The 15,678-nt window shown below is 40.4% G+C and overlaps 1 protein-coding gene across 18 annotated transcripts in view; it reads left to right on the forward strand.

The window, feature by feature from the left end:
- Positions 1-11,071: 11,071 nt before the first annotated feature.
- The window catches only part of Huwe1 (HECT, UBA and WWE domain containing E3 ubiquitin protein ligase 1), a 146,166-nt gene continuing 141,559 nt past the window's right edge, over positions 11,072-15,678 (forward strand). For 12 of the 18 annotated variants that reach the window (XM_013068752.3, XM_013068758.3, XM_013068760.3 and 9 more), the window contains exons 1-2: positions 11,072-11,223; positions 11,432-11,529. The gene's annotated coding sequence lies outside the window, so the exon portion shown is untranslated. The other 6 variants (XM_013068754.3, XM_087189644.1, XM_013068753.3 and 3 more) reach the window with 6 other exon arrangements.

Below are 15,678 nucleotides of genomic sequence, written 5' to 3' on the forward strand. Positions count from 1 at the left end.
GCAGTGTATATACCATTGTTATTCTCTAATCATTTTTGTTATGAAAAATTATTTTTTCATAGAATAACTTTTATACTTTCGTTATTAATATCTACTTGCATTATATTAAAATAAAATTTTTTAAAAACAGAAATTTCATTGCCCCCCCAAAATTTCATCTTGCTATTGCTTTGAAGTCACAACACTCCACTCCTAACCTCTAATCTGTTTTCTAGCACTACTTTTCTACAATGTTACACCAAACAGTAGAATACATATTCTTCTCAGTAGCACATGGAACTTTCTCCAAAACAGACCACATACTAGACAATAAATCATGTGTTAACAAAAGCAAAAGAATCAAAATTATACCATGCATATTATCAGATCACAGCACAATGAAACTAGAAATAGATGGCAAAAGAAACCATGGAATTATGGAAATGCATGGAAATTAAACAATGCCCTCTTGAAAAATCAATGGGTTGCAGAAAAACCAAAGGAAAAATAAGACGTTTCCTAAAATTAAATGATAATGCCAGTACAACATACCAGAACTTACCGGACACAGTGAAAACAATCCTAAGAAGGAAGTTCATAACTGTGAATGTCCACATCAAAAAAGCATAGCAATTCAAAATAATTAACCTAACAAGGTACCTCAAGGTCCTAGAAAAGCAAGAACAATCCAGATACAAATCCAGTACAAGAAAGGAAATTATGAAGATGAGAGCAAAAATCAATAAAATTGAGACTGAGATTTCTCTAAAGATGGCAGAGCAGTAAGTGGCAGCAAGTCAACCTCTCCAAGTTTGGAATCCAGACACTGGAAAATAACAACTTAAGGAGGAAAAAAAAAAAGGAGGGAAGTGGATCCTTGGGAACCCAGAAAGGATTTGAAGGGAAAATTGGAGCACACAGAGAAAGTGAAGAGACAGACCTGAAAGTAGAAAAAGAACGGACAATCTACACTTTTTTCCCCCTGCTCATAGCATAAGGGAAGAGGATCAAATCTACAGAGAAACAGTGAGGGCAGGTGACTGCAGAGGCCTCCAGGGAGAAACACACCAGGGGAACGGAGTAGTGGATGCTGGGTGATACAACAGCTGGTGAGTGACTCCAGTCCAAGTGACTTCCATGTCCCCTGGAGCGAGTGCTTGGCCTGACACCACTTCAGTGAGGGGCCAACTGAACCCAGGACTTGGAGAAGCTATGGGTTAGCTTCATCTCGGGGCTCCCAGTGTGGAAATCCCACAGTGACTGGGTGAGTGGCAACCATGGGAGATGTACAGGGTCAAGGAGTCATGGTCAGGCCAGCAAGAGACACCCAGAGTATTGTAGGCTGAATGACTCAGGCCCCAACTCCAGGACCAAAGGCCAGGATCAGCCTAAACTTCTGTGGACTTGAAAGTACCAAAACTGGCAGCCTGCCCTAATCCTACTTCAGGCTTGCTGGCATTATCCAGCACACCACCTAATCTTACTGCAGGTTTGCTTGTGTTATCCAGCACAGATCTAGGCTCTGACTGCCTCCTTTGTCTACCAGTGACAGAAGAGTCATGCACTGAATTGGGCATTACCACAAAACAGTAGATCCTAGAAGATAACAACAGGCTTGAAATCATAGAGAAATTTCTTTCTTCTTTTTTCTTTCCTTTTGTTGTTGTTGTTGCTGTTGTTTATTTGGTTTTTTTATCATTTGTTTTTGTTTTTTCATGACTGTGAACATTGTTTTTAAGGTTTTGGGGGGTTTTTTGCTCTTGTTTCTGTTTTTTTCTTCTTCCTTTCCCTCCTATTTTCTTCACCAGTTTCCCAAGGCTTAGGTAATCTTCCTTTGTCATTCAGCCTTGCTTCTAATCTCTTTCTCTTGTTTTATTTATCTGTTTTTTCCTCTGATTTATCTATTTTTTCCTGTGATTTTAAATTTTCTCCCCTTAGGGTACAATCATTCTATTAAGTGGCTATTTCTGTATGTAATTGTCTTGTTTGCCTTAGATCTTATTGTATAACTATAAATCTTATACCTATGGCTAAAGTTAAAAAATTAATAGCTATCACAGTTTGTCATTTTCTAGTCTGGGATTGATGCTATTTTTATTACTGACTGTACTACTTCAGCCAAGGTAACATAGTTGTGATCAATTAATCCTCCTTGTATGCCAACACCTGGATTGTCTGGGTGGTCATAAACAATACTAAAATTCGTACCAAAGAGCTGGGTGCTAGGCCAAACAGGCAGTAACCTTTCACTCCTAATAAATTGGGACAAACTCAAAAGCCAAAAGCCACCTAGGCCTAGAAGATAGCTCTGAAAAATAGTCATTTCCTAAAGAGGTTGCAGTACTAATAATAAAGCTATCTACCCTAAGCAATTTATAAGTCTCAATGCAGAAAACAAATAAACCAAAAAAATAGAAAATGAGAAAACACAGAAGCAGGATGTAATTCATAACCCCCAAGGCAAATCAAGAAGGCATTGAAGTGGAAGAAATAAAAAAATCTCACAGCTAAATTTTATGAAATGGTGTCAGTGGAAGTAGCAAAACAGATCAACAAGTCTCTTGACAAAAAAACAGATAATTACAGAGATGATGGCCATAATGAATGAAATGATTAGACTAGATACAGATTGAAACAAATAGATGAGTTTAGGAAAAACATGGAAACCATGAATTCTCAACACAGAAAAGAACTGGATACCATAAAACAGACTAAAATAGAAATCCGGGAGATTAAAAATTGTACTGAAAGTTTATGCAGCAGACTCAACCAATGTGGAGATAGAATATCAGATCTAGAAGACAGGATTGTGGTTGGCAGTCATCAAGTAAAAGACCTCTTTGAAATAACAAGGGACCACTAAAAATCAATCCAACAGCTCCTAGATGATGCAAAGAAAACTAATATAAGATAATCAGAATTAATGAAGAATCAAAAGAAAGCACAAAGGGCATTAAAAAAAAAACCTGTTCATAGGAGCTGGGGATTTAGCTCAGTGTTTCCACCGCCTGCCCCACAAGTGCAAGGACCCGAGTTTGATCCCCAGTACATAAAAAAAAAACCATGTTCATAGAAATAATAGCAGAAAACTTTCTAAGCATAGAAAAAGAACATGAGAAAAAAAAAAAAGAACATGAGAAACAGATAAGTGAGACATATAGAACTCCAAATAGTCATGATCAAAAAAAACCTACATCAGGACATATGTTATGGCTTTTCTTTAGATGTCACCCAAAGCCTTTTGTGGTCATAGGTGGGGCTTTTCAGAGGTGGCTGGGTTTAGAGTGCGGGGTGCTGAGATTAAGGGTATATGATTACTAAATTAGTCCACTGATTGGTTTGGGGTAGTTCCAGGTGTAGATAATGGGAAGGCTCACCCTAGGTGTGAGTTCTACCCACCCAAGAGATATGTAGACTAGATAAAATATAAGGGACAGAAAGAAGGCTGCTGTCACCACTTTCTGCTTTTGCTGCTGTTGCTTGACTTCTGCTGCCTCCTGTCTGCTCTGTGGTGCCCCTCTGCAATGCCACGCTGCCTTGGAGCCAGCGAATTATGGACTGAAACCTCTATAAAACATAGGCCAAAATAAAATTTCCCTCCTTTAACTTTGAGTTAGGGTTAAAGAAGATTGAAGGAGATATAAGAAAATGGAAAGATATCCCTTGTTCTTGGGTAGGAAGAACCAATATAGTGAAAATGGCCACACTTCAAAAATTGTTATACAGATTTAATACAATCCCAATCAAAATACCTATAGAAGGCCACCATTCCACCACTCCCAGCCCAGAGGAAGGGGCTTCCAGTCTGCCATTCCATTGCTGTCAGCCCAGAGGAAGGGGCTTCTGGGCTGCTGTTCCACCACTCCAGGCCAGAGGAAGGGGCTTCCAGGCCACTGTTCCACCACTCGCAGCGCAGAGGAGGTGAGACATGTGGGCGCCAATAGCAGCACCACCCCCATCCACCAAAATGAGAAGACATGTAAACAAGTCTCAAAACCAGACTTCCAGATCACCTACAGCAACCACAAAGGGAAACAAGATTGAACACTCTAATACTCAACCACCTGGACTCCCTGAACTGGCAACAAAAGAGGATCTGGAAAAAATGAAATCAAAATAATTTCTCAAATAACATCAGAGATTGTGCGCATAGTGGAAGACATGATTAATAAATCTAGAGAGGAAACAGATACAAAAAATAGAGGAGCTGAGGAACATGATGGAACCCAACATAGGAAGAAATGGAATCCATAAAAGAGATACAAACAGATATCCAGGACATTAAAAACTCCATTGAAAGTCTACACAGCAAAATGAGCCAATGTGAGGACAGAATTTCAGATATAGAAGATAAGATTGCAATTAGTGACCAGTAAAAGAAAAATTGCTCCATAATTGAAAGGGATCACGAGAAATCAATTCAGCAGCTGCTAGACGATGCAAAGAAGACTAACAAAAGACTGATTGGAGTCAATGAAGAAACAGGAGAGAGTGCAGATGACTTTAAAAAACTCTTCACAGAAGTAATGGCAGAAGACTTCCCAAGCAGGAGAAAAGAAATTGACATACACATAAGGGAAACATATAGGACTTCAACTAGCCTTGATCAAAAAAAATCTACACATAGGCATATAATTGCTAAGATTCCAGAAACCCAACAGAAGAACAAAGTTCTACAAGCAGTTAGACAAAAGAAACAAAACACAGACAAAGGAAACACCATCAGAATCACAGCAGACTTCTCAATGCAAACCCTCAAGGCAAGAAGAGCTGGGAGTGACATATTCCAAGCCCTGAAGGAAAACAGCCTCAAATCCAGATTGAAGTACCCTGCAAAACTATCTTTCAAAATTGATGGAGAAATAAGATACTTTCATGACAAAGAGCACATTAGGAACTTCATGAATACCAAACCAGCACTCCAAAAATTTTTAGATAATATCCTAGGAACAATGAGGATCACAACCCCAGGAAGCCCAGCAGAATGAATCCATCGGGTGTGACAAGAAATTAAATGTAAAGGGGGGGAATCCAACAAAAAGAAAAAGTCATGACAATGATAAGTCAATACATATCAGTTATAACCATCAATGTTAATGGTCTCTATTCACCAATCAAAAGAAATAGACTGGCAGAATGGGTCAAGAAGCAAAATCCAATAATATGCTGCATAAAAGAAACACATTTAATTCAAAAAGAAACTCATAGATTGAAAGTAAAAGGGTTGAAAACAATACTCCACAAGATGGGAACCCAAAAAAAGTAGGAGTAGCTATCTTCTTTGCAGATCAAGTGGATTTCAAACCAACACTGATTAAGAGAGACAAAGAAGGACACTGCATCTTGAAAAGGGAAGAATCCAAGAGGAAGAGATGACAATCATAAATATCTATGCACAAAACACTACTGCACCCAACTATATAAAAGAAATAATAATGGACATGAAAAATCATATATGCACTAATACAATAGTAGTGGGGGACCTCAACACCCCACTGTCAAAAATAGATAGATCAACTAGACAAAAAATACATAATGAAATACCAGAATTCAATCGAACTCTTGAACAAATGAACTTAACAGATGTTTACAGAGGTTTCCAAATGACAAAATCAGAATACACACTTTTCAGCTGGACACAGATTGCTCTCCAAAATAGACCACATACTCACTCATAGAATGTGTTAAAGTAAGTGCAAAGGAGTTGAAGTTATCCCCTGTATATTATCAGACCATAGTGCAATGAAATTGGAGATCAATAGAAAAAGAAACTGCAAATATTACATAAACACATGGAAATTGAACAACACACTTCTGAATAACCAATGGGTCACAAAGGAAATTAAAGAAGAAATCAGCCAGTTCCTACAATAAAATGACAATAACAATACAACATATCAGCATCTATGGGACACAATGAAAGCAGTCTTACGAGGGAAATTCATACCAGTGAATACACATATGAGGAAAACAGAGTGAGCCCAATTAAACAACCTGATGCTGAACCTCAAGCTTCTAGAAAAAGAAGACCAGGACAAACGCAAAGGTCATACAAGGGTGGAAAGTATAAAGATCAGAGCAGAAATCAATTCAATGGAGACTAAGAGAACGATACAAAAAATTAATGAAGCCAAGAGTTGATTCTTCAAAAGAATAAACAAAATTAACAAACCAGGAGCCAACCATATCAGAAAAAGGAAAGAAAAGGCCCAAATCCATGAAATTAGGAATGAGAAGGATGAAATTAAAACAGACCCAGCAGAAATCCAGAGGATCATAATACCTAGTTCCAGAATGTATACACCAATAAGATGGAAAACAGAAGAAATGGACAGATTCCTAGATACGTATGAATTACCAAAGTTGAACAAGGAAGACCTAAACATTCTGAACAACCTAATATCAACCAATGAAATTGAAAATGTAACTAAAAACTTACCAACTAAGAAAAGCCTCTTCCTGATGACTTCACTTTGGAATTCTACAAGACATTTAGAGAGGAACTACTGCCACTACTGTTTAAACTCTTCAGTGAAATTGAAAGGGAAGCAATACTCCTGAATTCATTCCTAGAAGCAAGCATCACCTTGATCCCCAAAGCAGAGAAAGACCCAACCGAAAAAGAGAACTATAGGCCAAACTTGCTAACGAACATAGATGCAAAAATCCTTAATAAGATACTGCCAAATAGAATCCAGAAGATCATCAAGAAGATCATACACCCTGACCAAGTGAGATTAATCCCAGGGATGGAGGAATGGTTCCACATATGCAAATCAATCAATGTAATACACAATATCAATAGAGCCAAGGACCAAAACCATATGATCATCTCCATAGATGAAGAAAAAGCATGTGACAAAACCCAACATGCATTTATGATAAAAACCCTACAAAAAATTGGAATAGACGGTCTCTACCTCAAACTGATAAATCTATCTATGAAAAACCAACAGCCAATATCACACTAAATGGTCAAAACCTGAAATCCTTCACACTAAAATCAGGAACAAGACAAGGATTTCCACTGTCACCACTCCTGTTCAATATAGTTTTGGAAACATTATCCATGGCAATTGGACAAGAGAAAGAAATAAACGAATACAGATAGGAAATGAAGTCAAATTGTCATTATTTGCAGATGACATGATACTCTATATAGAAGACCCCACGAACGCCACCAAAAGTCTTCTAGACTTAATAATCAAATTCAGTAGAGTAGCTGGATTCAAGGTGAGCACACAAAAATCAATAACGTTCCTCTACACAAACAACAGATTCACTGAGACAGAAATCGGGCAAACAATTCCTTTCACAATAGCATCCAAAAAACTGAAATACCTAAGAATCAACCTAACAAAAGAAATCAAAGACCTCTTCTCTGAAAACTATAGCACTCTGAAAAGAGAGATTGAAGATGATATCAGAAAATGGACAAACATCCCCTGCTCCTGGGTAGACAGGATCAACATATTGAAAATGGCTATACTTCCAAAACTGCTATATAGATTCAATGCAATCCCAATTGAAATCCCAGCAGCATACTTCACAGACATTGAGAAAACAATCCAAAAATTCATTTGGAATAAGAAGAGACCCAGAATAGCAAAAGCAATTCTAGGTAACAGAGACATGGCAGGGGTTATCACAACCCCCAACTTGAAACTATACTACAAAGCTACTGTGATAAAAACAGCATGGTACTAGCAAAGAAACAGAACTGAGGACCAGTGGCACAGATTAGAAGCTGCCGAAACAACTCCAGACACACTCAGTCATCTCATCTTTGATAAAGGAGCCAAACACCCTCACTGGAGGAAAGATAGCCTCTTTAATGAATGCTGCTGGAAAAACTGGGTTTCAACTTGCCAAAGACTAAAACTAGACCTATATCTCTCACCATACACTCAAATAAAATCGAAATGGATTAAGGATCTAAATATTAAAATAGAAATGCTGAATCGCCTGGAATGGAGGTTAGGTAGAACTCTTGAAGACATTGGTGTAGGGAAAGATTTTATGAACAAAACCTCAGCTGACTGTGAACTAGCACAAACAATCAACAAGTTGGATCTCTGTTTACTAAAAAGCTTCTGCACAGCAAGAGAAACCACCAACAGTGTGAAGAGACAAACCACAATGTGGGAAAACATTTACACCTGCTGTTCCTCAGACAAAGGTCTACTATCTAGAATCTATTAAGAACTTAAAAAAAATCAGACCCCCCAAATTTAAAGACGCAATCCAAAAACAGGCATCTGAAATGAACAGACATTTCTCACACAAAGAAGTAGAAATAGCAAATAAACATATGAAAAAATGTTCAACATCACTGGTCATTCAAGAGATGCAGATGAAAACAACAGTGAGATTCCACCTCACTCCAGAAAGAATGGCTGCTATTAAGAATTCAACCAATAACAAATGCTGGCAGGGCCATGGGGAAAGAGGAACCCTGCTCCACTGCTGATGGGAGTGTCAACTGGTGCAACCACTGTGGAAATCAGTATGGAGATACCTCAAAGAACTAGGACTGGAAGTCCCATTTGACCCAGCTATTCCCCTGCTGAGTATCTTCCCCAAAGAATTAAAAGAATCCTACCACAGTGATATATGTGCACCCATGTTCATAGCAGCACAATTTGTAATAGCTAAAACTTGGAAGTAGCCCAAATGCCCATCAACTGGAGACTGGATAAAGCAAATGTGCTTTTTTTATTAAATGGCATACTACTCAGCCATAAAAAACGAGAAATTAGAGACATTTATAGCTAAATGGATGCACATTGAGGCAATACTCTTAAGTGAAATAAACAGGACACACATGTGTAAATACCAAATAGTTTCTCTAGTGTGAGAAACTGGAAGTGTCAATAAGGACTAAAAGGTACAATAGATAATGTGAAATAGGAAGAAAAGGTGCATAGGGGAAGGGGAAGTGGCAGGGGTAGGGGAAAGGAAAGAAGGGAATGGAATTAATATGAGAAAATGAAAAAATGGAAACAAAGTCTTTGTAGATAGGGAGGGATGGAGGGGTTGAAGGGAGGGCAGGGGAAGGGGGAAAAATAAGAACCAAGAGAGATTATGTAAAGGTGCAAATTTCCAATGATGAATGTCATTATATTGTATACCTAAAATGTACCAATAAAATAATATTTAGAAAAAGAAAGGAATGCTTCATGTTGCCATTAAAATGTTATAGACAAATATACAGTGACATGACAAATATTCATTAGGTTACTAAGACAATAACATGCTATGGTAATACTTTTAAAATATATGTAAAATGTATAGAAAAGGAAGAGAGCACATAAAACCGAAACTTTAATTATCCCCTCTGGTTAGTGGGATTATACATTTTTTCTTTTGATATTTTCTTTATTCCTTCATATATATTTTCTTAATATTCTACAATAATAAAAATTAAAATATCTGTGTGTATAGGGTGGTCTTACTGGTTAGAATTATAGTACTGGAGGAACGAATTTAGCAAGAGGACTGGGGACTGCTGCAGATTGAAATGTAAATTAGTGCTGTGGGGTATGTGAGATTTTAGAATTAGATGTGGAGACTAGATTTTAAGGGGCCTAGGAATTAACAAGAGGAAGGTAATGATTAGAACTAGGAGAGCAAGAACTATTAGAATTAAGACGGATGCTGTGAGAATATGGAATTAGAATCGAAGAGTTTATTAAACTGAAAAAACTTTTCAAAAATGTAATAGTAATATGGATAAGGTTATGTAAATATTGGAATAAATTGGAATTTTCATATATTTCTGGTGGAACTGTCTATTATTACAACTCTTCTAGAGACCTTGTTCAATGTTTTGGGGAGGGTTGCCACTAGCTAGCTACTCAATGTCCACAAATTTCTCCTTGTGAAAACCAGAAATATGCAAACAATTACTTGTTTCAAAGATCATGTCTGTATTTTTTTTCTTTTCTGTAAAGAATTTATTATGTAAAGAGGGGAGTGGGAGCTCAGTCCTTCTTGGCAGCTGCTTTCTTCAAGGCAGCCAGGACTTTGCTCAGCAACTTGTTTCCTCTGGCTGTGGTTGTGTTTCCATTTTCTTGATGAATTTGCACCCAGTTCTTGTAGCCTTTGAGCAACTCCACTGCCTGCTGCTCCTAAGGGACAAAGTACCTCTCAGATCACGTACTACATGCACTTGGGGTACTTACTCTTGATTACCATCTGCACAGCTGTGGGGTAATACTGAGCCATGTGTACTGCTCTTCCATGGCTGCTGTGTCAGAAGCCATGTCTGTATTTCTGGTAATAAAAAAAGATCTAATAAATAGTTTTCCTTTCAATGAAGTAATATTCATTCATTAAAAATAACATTGTAATAGTCAACAAGACAATCTATCTCTAAGGGTCCTCTGTGCATCTCCTGAGATTTCATACAAAATTTAATCTGTAAGTATATGTGGGGGAGATGGATCCATTCAGCAGATTCTCAGTTCAAGACATGAACCACTGTTCTATAAGGTTGGAATTAAAACCAAAGGGCATAATTACAGTTTTATTTTCTCTATTTTCTGGTTATTTGTTATACTTTAAAAAACAAATTAACAAGTATTTTTTATTGAAAACCTAAATCTTAGCCTAGAGTTGAAATCAAAACCATCCAATCCTCTCACCTTCCAACCCATCCTGTACTCCCAGATAAAGTGTGGTTAATGGTGACTCTCACCAGATCCTTTTTATTTCTACGAATTTACGAATACAATTTCAGTATTGTTTCCTTGCAAATCGCACAGTCACACTAAACAATGCCAAGGAGAAAAAGAAAGAATGTTCGAGGGCTTAGTATGTGCTTAAAGTGTTTTAAGGGTTTGCACGGAGGTGGGGAACCCCCTAGTCTCCTCCCCTCTACAGTGTCTTGACTTGCCCTATTGCTCCGGTCCCCCCATTTTTCAAGGCAGCTGGAGAAGTCTTTGGTTTTTCATTAAATCATGTCCCCTTCAGCGGCTTCCACTGTGACTCAAATACCAGTTCCTTAGTGAACCTATGATCTTCAGGCGCGGTTCCTCGAAGGGGACCTGCTTCAGCACAGATTGAGCGCCCGCCCAAGGGTCAGAGGCGGGGCTTTCGGTGCGGTGGGTGGAGCCTCAAATCAAGTGTGAGCGGAGTCGCCAGGGAAGGCTTTCTACTGAAGGCGAGCAAGGGGAGCAGAGCTGAAACAGGGTCACAGACCCCGCAAGCTCTTGCCAGCTCCGCGGAGCCATTTCGGCCAAGGTGAGCGTTCAGGCTCGGGCTTGGGGGCGGGCTCAGTTCAGGCAGCCGTCTTCCCCTCTGGTGTGTGTGTCGGGGGGACAGTTCCCACGGGACCCTGCTCGGAGGCTCGGAAGTGGCGGCCTTGGGAAGCCTGGGGGAAAGGCTGCTGAAGGGACCGAGCGGCCGCCCCAACCCTCCCTGAACCCCGCCTTCTCTCCCCTCCCCCAAGGCCTTGGCCAGCGCCACCGAGACCTAGCCGCATCTTCCGGGACAGTGGGACAGCGGCCGGCAACGCGTCGAGAGAGCGGCCGACTGTGGAGATGCGAGGTACCAGCATTAGCCATGACCAAGTAGCCCTACAGAGAGAGTAGAGGCCGGGCCTTCGGTATTTCTCTCACGGGTTTGAGGAAGGTGGCCTCAAAGGAGAGGGAAGGCGAGGGGCAGGCAAGCAGGCTTCGCGGGTAACTACTAGACTACACACCACACATATATCATATATAATGCATATATATATATATATATGTTTTGCTATCTAAATGGTACTATACACATTCATTTTGGCTAATTGCTTTTTACAATTTTAACCATATCTTGTAGATCTTCTTATGTTAAGGAATCCAAATTTATCCCAGTTTCTAAAAAAGCTGCATTGTATTATTGTACTACAGTTTATTTAACCATTTCCTAATTGATGTACATTAGCTTGGTTCTCTCTTGGTGGGAGGGGGTTATTGCAAGCCATGCAGTGATGAATGGGTTTGTGTATGTTTCATGCACATGTATGAGTATTTCTGTAGGAGAAATTATTAGAAGAATGTTGGGTCAAAGTATTTGCATTTTGAATTTTGATAGACTTTTTTCAAATTGGTTTCCCATAAGGCTATACTAATTTACACTCACCGATGTTGTGCGAGAATGCCTATTTTTCCACAGTTGTGCCAACATGAATTCTTATCAATCTTTGTAATTTTAGCAAATTTAAAGGAAAAACTCGTATGTCATTGTTTTCATTTGCATTTTCGTAATTAATTTCGAGTACATTGTACATCTTTTTATTTGATTACAAAAGTGAATATCAATAGTCTTCCTTTCTACGAGCAATTAGCGTTTTGTAAATTTAATGATAAAAAACCCCACTTGCGATAGCAAGAAAAACGAATAAAAATACCTGGAAGTAAACTATAAAACTTTATTGAAGAATATAATAAAAGCGTTTGCATAAATGGAGAAGAGGTACCATGATTCTGGATAAGAAGGCTCAATTTTGTAGTGATGTTCATTTTTTTCTACATTGATTTATACAATTTCAACCAAGTTTTTGGAACTTAATATTGATTCTAAAGTTCATCTGGGGGAAAAATGGCTAAGAATAACCGAAAAAATATTTTAAAATATATATGAGAGTATTTGTACTACACGCTGTTAAAATGTAGTCAAAGGGAGTAATATTTAAATTAGAACGGACAGAGCAATGCTTTAGAATGGAAAAGCCCCCAAATAGAGCCAGATTGTATCCTAGGGTTTGGAGATACGTTGTTGGCTAGACTTGGAAAAACTGCCATATTAAAAGCTTTAAGCACTCACCACCTACCCCACCCCCCGCTTGAATTTGCCTTTAAGGGCAGTCTTCTTTGTTTGGAGAAAACCACTTTATTGGGTCTTTTTGGTTATGTCAAGGTAAAGCTTCAGTAGTTAAAAATTGGTGGCTTTGGAGCGAGAAGTAAAGATTAGAGCCTTTAGTTAAATTAAGATGGATTCAGGCTAGCCTGCAGTGCGGCTAGGGAAGGAGTCTGGATATTATAGGTCTTTTAAATTTTTTTCTGACCTAATGTGCAAAAAATGTTATGTCATTGTTTGCATTTGCATTTGCATCCTTATTGTGAGATTGAACATCTTTTCTGTGTTAGTCCAGGTAACAATGGGGAACACTTTGCTCCCCTTCCAGAATGGAGTTTGACTAATTGGTACAGCCCTGCCCGGAAGCGTGAGAATAAACGGGTTGACTTTTAAATTTTTCTCAAGCACTTGGCAGGCTCTAGACACCTAGATCGGGGGCGGAGGCAGTTTTCAGGACATGGCCGAGATTTGGCGCTGAGCTGTGTCATCGCGAGGTTTAGCAGCCAGCTCCGCAGTGGGTCGGAAACCTCGTGGTAGGCGAGATGCCTGCAGGACCGGAGCTTCCTCCCTTTCCGCGAAAAACTCCCAGTCATTTTCATGAGGCCCCACCTCTCTCCTATTCAGGGGCATGCGACAGGCCTCGCGAGATCTCGTTTCCTAAAGGCGAGGCGCGGACTGCATCTTGCAGTGAATTTCGAAGGTCTCACTGAAGGGAAACGTAGTATCGCGATAGTTCTCACAACGCATGCGAAAGCCGGCGGCAGCAGATTGCCTCCGCCCCTTGATGGTTTGTGAGGTGGTGCGTCATTTGCTTTTTGCTACGCGTAGGGTGAGAGCGAAGCTGAAGTGACTTCGACTGTGGTGGGAGGGGGGGTTCTAGGAAGGGCTGGGCTCGGGCTTTCTCCGTCCGGTAGAGGTTCTCGAGGGATTGTGTGCCGGCGGCAGCGGTTCGGCGATTCACTGCAGCAGCCGCGAAGGCGGCGGCAGCCTTTTTGGCTGGTGCTGTTCTTAGTTGGTGAGTTCTCGCGGGAGCTGGCATATATCCTCGTGGGATCCATTGGTGGTGGCTGAGGTAGCTCGGGGTGGAGGGGGGACAGTGACTAGGGTCGGTCGGCCTGCTGTTAAGATGGCGGCGGAGGCTGATGTCTGTCCAGCTAGGACCCGGGGCTGAGGTGTTGGCTATCCGCGTTTGTGACGCCTCAGGTACAGGACATTAAGGAAGTGACGAATGGTGAAGCGCCGAGGTCCCAAAAAACTACCTGAGAGGAAGACCATCCCATTTCTAGGTTGAGGCGACACCATTTCCCGGGCCTCAGCAGCGTGTGCGGCCTGCCTTTGCCCCAGCAATTGGTCAACGTCTTCGCTGTCGTTGCCGCCACAGTGGACGAGTTGGGAAGTATGCGAGGGGAGTCCTGAGTTCATTGGGTAGTGCGATTGAGGGTTAGATTGAGTGGTAGGAGAGAGAGGGCCAACTAACGACGACCGGTCCCCTCCCCCTACCATTTTTGTGGGCCGGCCTCCTTACCTCTGCCTTGCGATGACCCTAGTTTTTCGGGAGTTAAGATGGGGTCAGCTTCTCGACTCTCATGGCTTTGGAGCTAAGGTTTAGGGGTCAGGGTATGGAGTCTGACCCAAATTCTGTAGCCCTGTCAAATCTTTCCTCATCTACGTGGATAGTCGAGACTCATATTTAAGGGGGAAAGTCATAGCTTTTCCCTGTCACCCACTCCCTATTTCTTTTAGTTCAGAGCTTGGCCTGAGTCCTCTGGCCTGTCTCGTCTTCCTCTTCTATTGGTCTCTGGCGCAGACGTTGAATAGAGCCCATTCCGTTTCTTAAATTTACTCCCATCTTTGTGGATGGAGTCGTAGTAGCCTTCCATTTCCTCAGGTCCGCATGCTTTGTATGACCCTTATTCGGGCACAGGATACTGAATTCTTCAATTCTGTATGCTGCTAGACCACTCTTAGGTGTAACAATGAATGGATCCGTAGGGTCGGTCTTTGGATATGGGAGTCTCCTTGTGGCTTTCTTGTTCAGTGGAAGCCTTCCCTTCCTCACACCATTACCCCCCCCCCCCCAGTAAGCTAACTTTTTGTCTTCTGTCCCTCCCTCATTTCCTTTGCAAGTCCGGGACCCGCCCCTTTTCCCTGCCTAGCTCTTTTTCTGTAGTAGCCTCTAGGTCCATAGACATCTATTTTTGCTGCTAACCACCTCTTAACCTGCTTCTCATTTCTTAGTTCTTGGATTTCCTTCCTCCGTTTCAAATGCTCTTTTTCTAGGAGCTGAATCTCCTAGACTGGCATCAGGCTCCACTATATTTTCCACCCTCCGTGTGTTAAACATATCATTGATAGATTGTGTCCTGCTTTATTTCCTCTCCATACCATCATTACTATAGGCAATTAATTCCCTATCATTTGTTTCCTTTGTAAGTTATATGTTCAGTATTGGTTTCTTGGGGCTCTAATGTTGCATGAATTGAAGAGATGCCAATACTGTATTTCTCATTCATGTGAGGCAGGCTGGTATGGTGGAAATATTGTACAGTATGTGCTTTGGGTTCACATTAAACTTAGTGACCTTGGGCAAATTACTTTTCAAATTCAGTTCAATTATATAATGGGGATAGTGATGGTAGTACTTAAAGGGTTGTTGCTGGAATTAGTTGTGGAATTTACATCCACAATATGTAAAGTGCCTGGCTCATGGTAGATGTGCAATAAATTGCCGTGGCTTTTTTCTTGGTGTAAAACTCTTAAGTGTTATATATTTCTAGGCCAGATGTATCATTTTTATATTTTTCCCCTCATTTTCAGCCACTTTACCTGAAGTGGTTCGTGACAATTCCCATTGTTTCT

Source organism: Heterocephalus glaber, unplaced genomic scaffold (assembly GCF_053883595.1).
Source record: "Heterocephalus glaber isolate CG9 unplaced genomic scaffold, H.glaber_assembly_v1.0 deba00001545, whole genome shotgun sequence".
NCBI lineage: Eukaryota > Metazoa > Chordata > Mammalia > Rodentia > Bathyergidae > Heterocephalus > Heterocephalus glaber.